Source organism: Molothrus aeneus, chromosome Z (genome assembly GCF_037042795.1).
Source record: "Molothrus aeneus isolate 106 chromosome Z, BPBGC_Maene_1.0, whole genome shotgun sequence".
NCBI classification, from domain to species: Eukaryota; Metazoa; Chordata; class Aves; order Passeriformes; family Icteridae; genus Molothrus; species Molothrus aeneus.
In genome coordinates this window covers 57,663,252-57,671,275 of record NC_089680.1, presented here as the reverse complement: position 1 = coordinate 57,671,275, position 8,024 = coordinate 57,663,252, and the positions used below count along the sequence as shown (strand labels likewise).

Below are 8,024 nucleotides of genomic sequence, written 5' to 3'. Positions count from 1 at the left end.
TAGTGCTCTTGCTAGGTCCCTGGCACAATTATTCAATAGTTGGTTCAATTGTCTCTTCCACCCCCCCTTCCTATAGGGTGTATTCCATGGGGGACAGAATATATAGTCATAGTCATCACATATCACATGTCATGGGGTGTCAAGGCATGTGCAGAGAAGGTAGCCTGCATTAAAATGTTGTGACCCTCTCCCATAGTCTTTGGCCACACTGCATAACTCTTTCACCTCCCCATATGCAAGTGGCTTCTATCACAGTTTGCGCCCCCTCGCCTCTGTATTGCACTAGAAAGGCAGTAAACTTAGAAATCACCTCCCAGTTTCCCTCCTTTACCGCCTCCTTCCAGATCCTCTCCCACAGGTCTTCAGTGTCACTGGTTTCAGAAGGTTTGAGATCCTTTTCTGAGGAGGAGGGACAACTGGGCTGCATAGGCATTGCCATGTTTTAAGGCAGCACTTCAGAAACCAAGGTGGGCATGGATCTGGCTCCCCCGGATGGGGTGTGGCCTGAGATGGAAGGGTCGTGGTCCACAGTGGAGCTTGAAGTGGAAGAGGTGGTGACAGGGGAAGGACCTTGGTTTTGTTGTAACGTGTTGGCTTGGGCAGAGGATGCAGCAAAATGGTGGTTGGCAGAAGAGGAAGGGAATTCAGGAGAGAGCACAGGCAGGAGAGGGTCAGAGTGGGAAAGTTTCAAAATGGAAGCACCATTGCCATCTTGGGCCCTTGCTGGAGGAGTTGGTGGTGGATATGGGGCAATAGAGTAATGCAGCAAACCAACACTTCCTCCAAGCATGCTGGCAATATCAGCTCCATATCCCATTCCAGGGTAGTCCAAAGGACAAGAAGGATAGGGGCATGAAAGAATGAGAGTTCTATAAGGCATGGGCTCCCATGCACTCAGCAGGCTTTGCTCTGGTGTACCAGTCCCAGGGTCAGAGGAGTCAGGGGTAGAGAAGAAGAAGCTTGAGGGGGTGCAAAAAGAAGAGGTAGGGTGACAAAAAGGGTGGAACACTACAGAGGGGCATTACCCAATGTGGAGGCGGAACCCCATGTGGGAGGGTTGAGGGAAGAATTAAGGACTGGCTCATACCCAGGAACCAAGGGTAGAGAACAGATGGGGTTATCAGGGGGATCGGGCTTAACCTCTAACAACCACTTTATAAACAACCTGGAATATTGGAAGTAAACAAAAAACCCCAAAATCCCTTTTGGAACTTAAATCATAAATCTTGTCCCCAACAGAATTCCAAAACCCCACAGTAAAAATAATATCCTCTGTAACAGAAGGAAGATTACAAAAGATACACCTAATAATTGCCTTAAGCTTTCTCTTAGAAAATTTTTCCCTATGCTTAACTAAAAGCCCCTTAAACTGCAAGTATATGTCCCACTCTGCCATGGACAGCTTTAGTCCCATGGCTAAAACAAAAAACCACACTTTCTCCTGTAGGCTCACTGTTGTTGTTCTACTTCTAGAGTCCCATACTGTTGTTATCAGATTTCTAAAGTCCATACCTCCTCAGCATGTTCTTATGGCTGCAGATCTTCACAGACTCCTTCTTCTGCATGTTGTTCTTTCTCAGTTCAGGGCTCCTTCAAGGCTCTCCCTGATTGGCTAACCTGCCCCCTTTTATCCCAGTTATCTTCACTAGTCACAGCTGCAGCCCAATTAAGCACATCGCAGCTGCAGCCCATCAAGGACAACCGGGACCTCCCAGGGCAAAGCCTATATACAGGTATTTAAGTACAATACATTTCCTCTACTATAGCTCACCTGCACTCCTCTGCAGGGTGGATCACAATCCTTGTCCAACTCCAGTTGGCAGCACTTTTAGAAAGTCCTATGGGGCCCGCTGACCAGACTGGCTCCCCCCAGTCAGAAGTAGTTTGGTCTACCCTTGCAGCCAAGTCCAATAAAACTTGGACTCATGCTCTCAGGGTAGTAGACTTCCTGACCAGGACTTATGTCCAGTGACAGCTGTCCTGCAGGTCCATCGCTGGAGAGCCTTCCAGGACCCTTGTTCAAGGGTCTGTGTTCAGGTGCCACTTGTCATGTTTCGTGTTGTTCTGTCCACATCCGCAAGGACGGGCATAGGCAAAGCACGGGGTCAGTGCAGAAGAAAGAGTGGGTCTTAGATCGAAAATCTGAGGGTCCTTTATTCTTCTATGCTGAGATCACAGGAGCACTCCTGAATGCACCCGACCTCTAAGACCAAGACTAAGGGGTAATCCCTACTTATAAACATTACTATGGAACATTCTAGAAACATTCTAGTCAATCACAAAAAAAAAAAAATAACCTAAATTAACATAGTAACTCCTATGATCCCTTTCAAACAAACTTGAACTCTCGCTCCCTAACTTGAAACCATGTCTCCACACTTAGAGGGTTGCTTTCCATGGCCTTGGGTTGTTCGCAGCTATGGCTGGCTCACTGGCCAGGCCAGGCTGCTGGACCTCCACAGTCCATCACTCTTTTCAGTCCTCCCTTCTGCCAACCTTGTGCTCATATAGTTTGTCTGGTCAGTGGCTGCTTTCTTCCACCTAGACTGGAGGGGGGAGGAATCCTGGATCATAGTTTGGGGCTATGCCAGGAATGTCTCACCACACAAGTTCCTGGTTGGTCTACTGTTGTTTTTACAGGACCGTATTTTTGAGAAAAATTGATTCATTCCCAGGTGACGTCTCCCCAGACCTACACTTTGCCTTCCTGGGCCAGGATATCCCCTGTAGGGGAGGAGGTGGTACCTCTCAGACCAGCAATTACTCTCTTTAAGGGGGCCAAAGCCTGTAAGTTTCCCTGCCACTGAATTCCTATCAGTTTTAGAGAGCTGAGAAGCCCTCAAATTAGAGAAGTCATTCTCTCAGGATCTACTGAGAGCAAGATAGGGGATTCTTGGAAAGGCAGAATTTTGCAATTTTACATCATTCGTAGACAGGCTGCTTTATGTCTCTGGTAATTGGTCCTTTCTATAGTGAGGGGGTCACCTCTTTCCAAGGGATCTACACCACCAGCCCAATATGCAGCCCTCTGGGTCAAATTCCATGATTCCCGGCAGCCTTCAGGGATGAGTAAAACACCTGGACTCCAGTAACCTTCTGCCTCCTTCTCCTTAAGCAGTATTTGGCCTTCTCTGCTTAAGGAAATACGAAAGACATACTCAGTTTCAGTTTTGCCAGGATGGCAGCCCAATTCCATCTTCAGTTTACCCAGTTCCAGAGCTGTGAAAGGCAGGTCTTTGGTTGTTAGGAGGGGGGACTGATCCTGATCATTCTCATATGTGTAATCCATTTTTATTAAGGGGCAAGCGCAGACTGTGGTGCCAGCTCAGCTTGGCCTGCTGCTGTGGGCTCTCTTTTGAGTTCTGAGGGAGTGACAGCTCTGGCCGTGACATCATTCAGGAGAGCCACAGCAGCTCCAGGACTGGCAGCTGTGGGATCAGAGGCTACAGGACCAAAGGCTCTGGGACCAGCAGCCACCAGACCAAGGGTGCACAGACCAGCAGTGCATGGACCAGTGGCTTCCCTTGCTAAACCGTCCCCCAAAACCTGCCACAAGCTGTCATTCTGCTTTTTTTTTCTCCTCAAAATTTCTCTGCAAGTTCACAATACAGATTTGCAAGAATTGCACTAGCATAGTGATTCAATCACTGTCGTCTCCTGGCAACACTGGGCAGTCCTCTCCTGTATAGCAGCCATCAGAGGCACCCCCAATACCACACACATGGCTGCTTTCTCATTCCCAGGCTTGGATTTTGCTTTTGCCTGCAAAGCCAAGACCTGGTCTATAACACTTTGGATGCTGTGCCAGTGGTCCCTAACCCACTCTAATCCAGACACAGAGAGTCTTGCTCTAAAACCTCCTAAGAAATCCAATAAGGGAGCAGATGGCTTTCTGCCCCACTCTCCTTTTACAGCACTTACATTTATTACTACTGTTTGATGCTGTTGAGTCAGGGACGGGAAGAAAAGACTCCAGTCTTCAGAAGGTCAGTCAGAAGGCTTTAATGAAAATTAGTGTGTCTTTTATAATGTGACTCGCTAAGGGGAAACTTGGTTGGTCTCAAAGGAAAAACCTCTCACACTATTGGTGAACTATGAATAGCACACTCCGGAGAATCATATCTATAAACAACAGGTATTGAAAGAGAGATAATAATTGTTTTAATTATTTTCTCGAAGTTTCCCAGGCTTAGCCTGGGAGAAATTATCTCTGTTCTTTCTTTGACTAACTGAGAATATCCACAACTGTTTTTTGGGCAAACAACTTTCAGGGAGGGTAACACCTTATAATCTCTATGTGCTCCAAAAGTACACGAAAGGTTGTGGGGGTTTTGTGTTGTTTTTAAAAAAGTACACACTGTGAGAGAAGTGGCAAAACAGCTTCCTGAAGAGGGTCACACTATTAAAACTTCCAGGTGCCCTGAAAAGCATTCTCCAGGAATATTCACTTCACAGCAACAAGCCAACTGGCTGCAGAGATGGGACATTTTACTTCCCAGGAAAGGCCACACGATAAAAATACCCAAAAATGCCCCAAATGCTTCCTGAGGGAGCACACTTTAAATCACAAAGGCAGCTGCACACAGAGTTACATAAAGGGGGGCAAAATGCTCCTCAGAAAGGGCTGTGTTGCCACCGCTTAGGGCATGGTGTCCCAGGTCGAGGATGGTTCAGTGACAGCGCCTCTGCCACACAGGCCAAGCACACGCATACACCAATGTGGTGCACAGTAACTATTATTTATTTATTAACTATTAACTATTTATTAACGGTTAGACAGGGTCATTTATAACAGGGGGTAACAGTCAGTTAACGGTAAAAGGGGAGGGGTTCCGCCTAAGCATAACATCGCGATATCTTGAGACCTCGCGATATCTTGAGACCTCGCGATATCTCCCCACATTTCCCCCCCCTTTTATGACCAACTAAAAACATAGAAAATTCTAAGGTTAAAACAAAACTGACAAGTAGGAAACGTGTAACTGGCAAAATGCACTTAGCTTGAACAATGTAACACAACTGCAATAAACTTGTAATCTGCAAATGTTTAACAAACAAAAAGCTAACTATCTCTAACTGTTTTTTTCTAAAAAACAACACAAACTTGTTTAAAATGTAAGGTGATCAGTCATGGGGGCTGACTGAACCATGACTTTGAATATCTCTGCAGGACCTCCTCAGTTTTTTAGTTGACCTCATAGCACCGAATTATTCTCTCAAACAGTCTGTGACCTGTTTGATCTTAAACTAGAGAGGATTTGGAGAGTTCATGTCCAGATTTATGTCCCCTCCAAATCGCCCTTTGATCCTTTGACGCAGGAAAAACTGTGGGTTAATTGGCATTCTGGCAAGTAGAGCCAGAACCTGGAACCTGGCCAGAGCTTGAACTCCACTTGATGGATACCTCTCAACATTTTCGCTGAGGTGTTTTTTTTTTTTTTTTTTTTTTTTCCCCCCCGTCTTTCTCTGCACTGGCCTCTCCTTTAGTTCGGTCACTGAGTTCTTTCACAACCCCAGTATGGTCTGCCATCGGGCTGCTTGATGATTCATCACAGTCTTTAGCAAGCAGGGTATACGGGCTGCAGGGGTGTCTGAGGATTCAGTCCTGCAAAAACAAACTTTACAAATTTCATTAGTTTTTGCCCTGAAGGTCCGGTTTTATCGACTTAATGGGCACCTTTTGATCTTACTATTTTTCTTAATGGCTGCATACCCTCGCCCTGGGAGTAGCAGTCTCCAACCCTATTCCCATTCCCCTAGTTAATTTTTAATTATGACCTGTGGGCCTTCCTCAAGTGCTCGGGTGGCCCAGTGTCACAATGTTAAGGTGTTCTTCTGGCCAGAAAGATCTGTTCACTGTATAGTTTGCCAAACAGTAGGCTGCTGCAGCAATTTGTGAAGGAAGGTACTCCAGAAGAGGATCAACTTGAAGGAGACTCAGCTCTGCAAGATACTTTGCAAGGTTCTCCATCCTCATACAGATACCACGTCTCTGAATATACTGAAGGAGGAACTGGTTGACAGTTGGGGCTGTTAGGTCAAAACCCAGCACTTTGAGAAGCAAGTGTTCCATTCTTAGCAGCTGCTTCTTTGTGTAGGTATCATCTGTTATATAGACAAATTCATCCACATCTGGTGGGTAGATCTCTTCATACTTAGCAGCCAGAAGAATTGCTGCTGTTGCCACAAGCTGTAACTTCCCTCTGAGAGCAGACATGCAGGAAAGAAACTTCTCCAGGAAGTTCACTGCCAAGTACAAAGTCTCTGTCCAAAGTTTATACTCTTCCCCTACTTCCCCCAGCCAGTCTACCAGGATAGCACACGTTCCTGTTGTGATATCTGGCTGCTTCTTCATGTAGTAGGACTTGGGCCTAAATCTTACTTCTGCCTCTTGGAGGTACTGATGAATGTCTTCTGCATACTCTCCAGCCAGAGTTACAACATCTTCCACTACCATAGGACAGCCGCCGATGAATACTGGATGTCATTGCACTGGTATCCAGTTCACAGTGGCTTAATTCCAGCTCTTCAGACACTTGGCAGCTGTAGTTTTCTTTATCTTCTGAATCATCTATGTAGATAGCAAAACTTTGCTTTGATGCAGCACTGATGATGCAGTTGGGCACTTCATCTTTTCTACATGAAGTGATAGTGTTTTCAAAGCCAGAAAAGCTTGTTAACAGCAGCACCCTGGCCGCTGGGCCGCTGCTGCTGCTGCCTGTTCTCCGTCAGCACCCCCAGCACGGCCCAGCCGCCACTGCGGCGGAGGGCGGGGGGGCAGAACTCCCGCCGCCCTGCACGGCCCTTCTCCCCGGTGCGATGCATCGCCCCAATGTCGGTACCGCGCTGCCCGGCTCCGCTTGCCACCAGCCCACGGAACGGTCTGGCCATCCTGCGCCGCCCAGGCTGCCCACCGGCCCTGCATAGGCGCAGCCGCTGGAGGCAGCGGCTGTTGGGCGCGGCCAGTTGGGAGCCCGGTGGCTCAACCCCTGGCGCGCCGCCTCAACAGCCCTGCCGGCTGCGGGTCGCCATGGTGACCCCCTCCGCCGCTCTGGGGCTCGTCACCCTGTGGCGCATGAGGCCGAGGCCCCGCCCAGGCTCCCTCAGACTCCGAGTCAATGGCAGCCCCCCTGCCTCCCAGCTAACGGCGGGGCTCCGCACGTCTGAACCAACGGCCGCGCTCTGCGCCTCCGAACTAACGGCCGTACCCCGCGCCTCTGAACCAACGGCCGCGCTCTGCGCCTCTGAGTTAACGACGGCCACGCTCTGCGCCTCTGAGTTAACGGCTGCGTTCCGCGCCTCCTCAAGCAGTCCGTCCCAAAATGACCGCTTTTTCCCCGTAGATGGGGTGCCTGGGCTTGGGAGCTGCGAAGAGCGCTCCCACGGCTCCGAATCCCCACACTCAGCGGACCCACGATCATCCGCACCCTGCCGGGGCTCCTCCCACAAGCAGTCCTGGGTGGCCTTCCACTTTCCCCGCTCCCGCTGGACCGGCTGAGCCTTTTTCAGAGCCCGCATGACCCTGCCCCATGATTTTAGACTCCGCCCCAAGCCTGAGGACATAGCTCCTCCGCTAGGGCCCCAGTACAATTATCCCATACTTCCGGGCAGAAGATATCCTCCGGATGCCTGATTGCCCCAATGCGCAGGAGCTTCAACACTGCGAGGAAAAAATCTCCCGGCTCACAATCTATGCCCCTTTCTCTGTGAATTTTAAAAACGACCTTAGCAAGGGGCTCCATCCTCTCCATTGCTGGCTATCAACACGAGCCTTCCTCCTTCACCAGGTCCTGGTGCAAGACTTCCTCTTTCGCCGAATCGCGACACAAGACCTCCTCTTCCGCCAGCTGCGACGCAAGCCTTCCTCTTTCGCCAATTTTCCAGCACGAGACTTCCTCCTTCATCGGTCCTAGGCGCGAACCTTCCTCCTTCGCCAGCTCCTGGAATGAGCCTTCCTCCTTTGCTGAATCTCAGTGTGAGACCGTCCCCTCTTGCCAGTCCTCTGGGAACGTCCTCCCCACCGG

At 49.2% G+C, this 8,024-nt stretch overlaps 2 pseudogenes; both read right to left on the bottom strand.

Moving 5' to 3' along the window:
- Nucleotides 1-2,569: 2,569 nt before the first annotated feature.
- LOC136569399 (uncharacterized) lies at nucleotides 2,570-5,414 on the bottom strand (annotated as a pseudogene).
- Nucleotides 4,653-6,825, bottom strand: LOC136569177 (cyclin-A1 pseudogene; annotated as a pseudogene).
- Nucleotides 6,826-8,024: the final 1,199 nt, after the last annotated feature.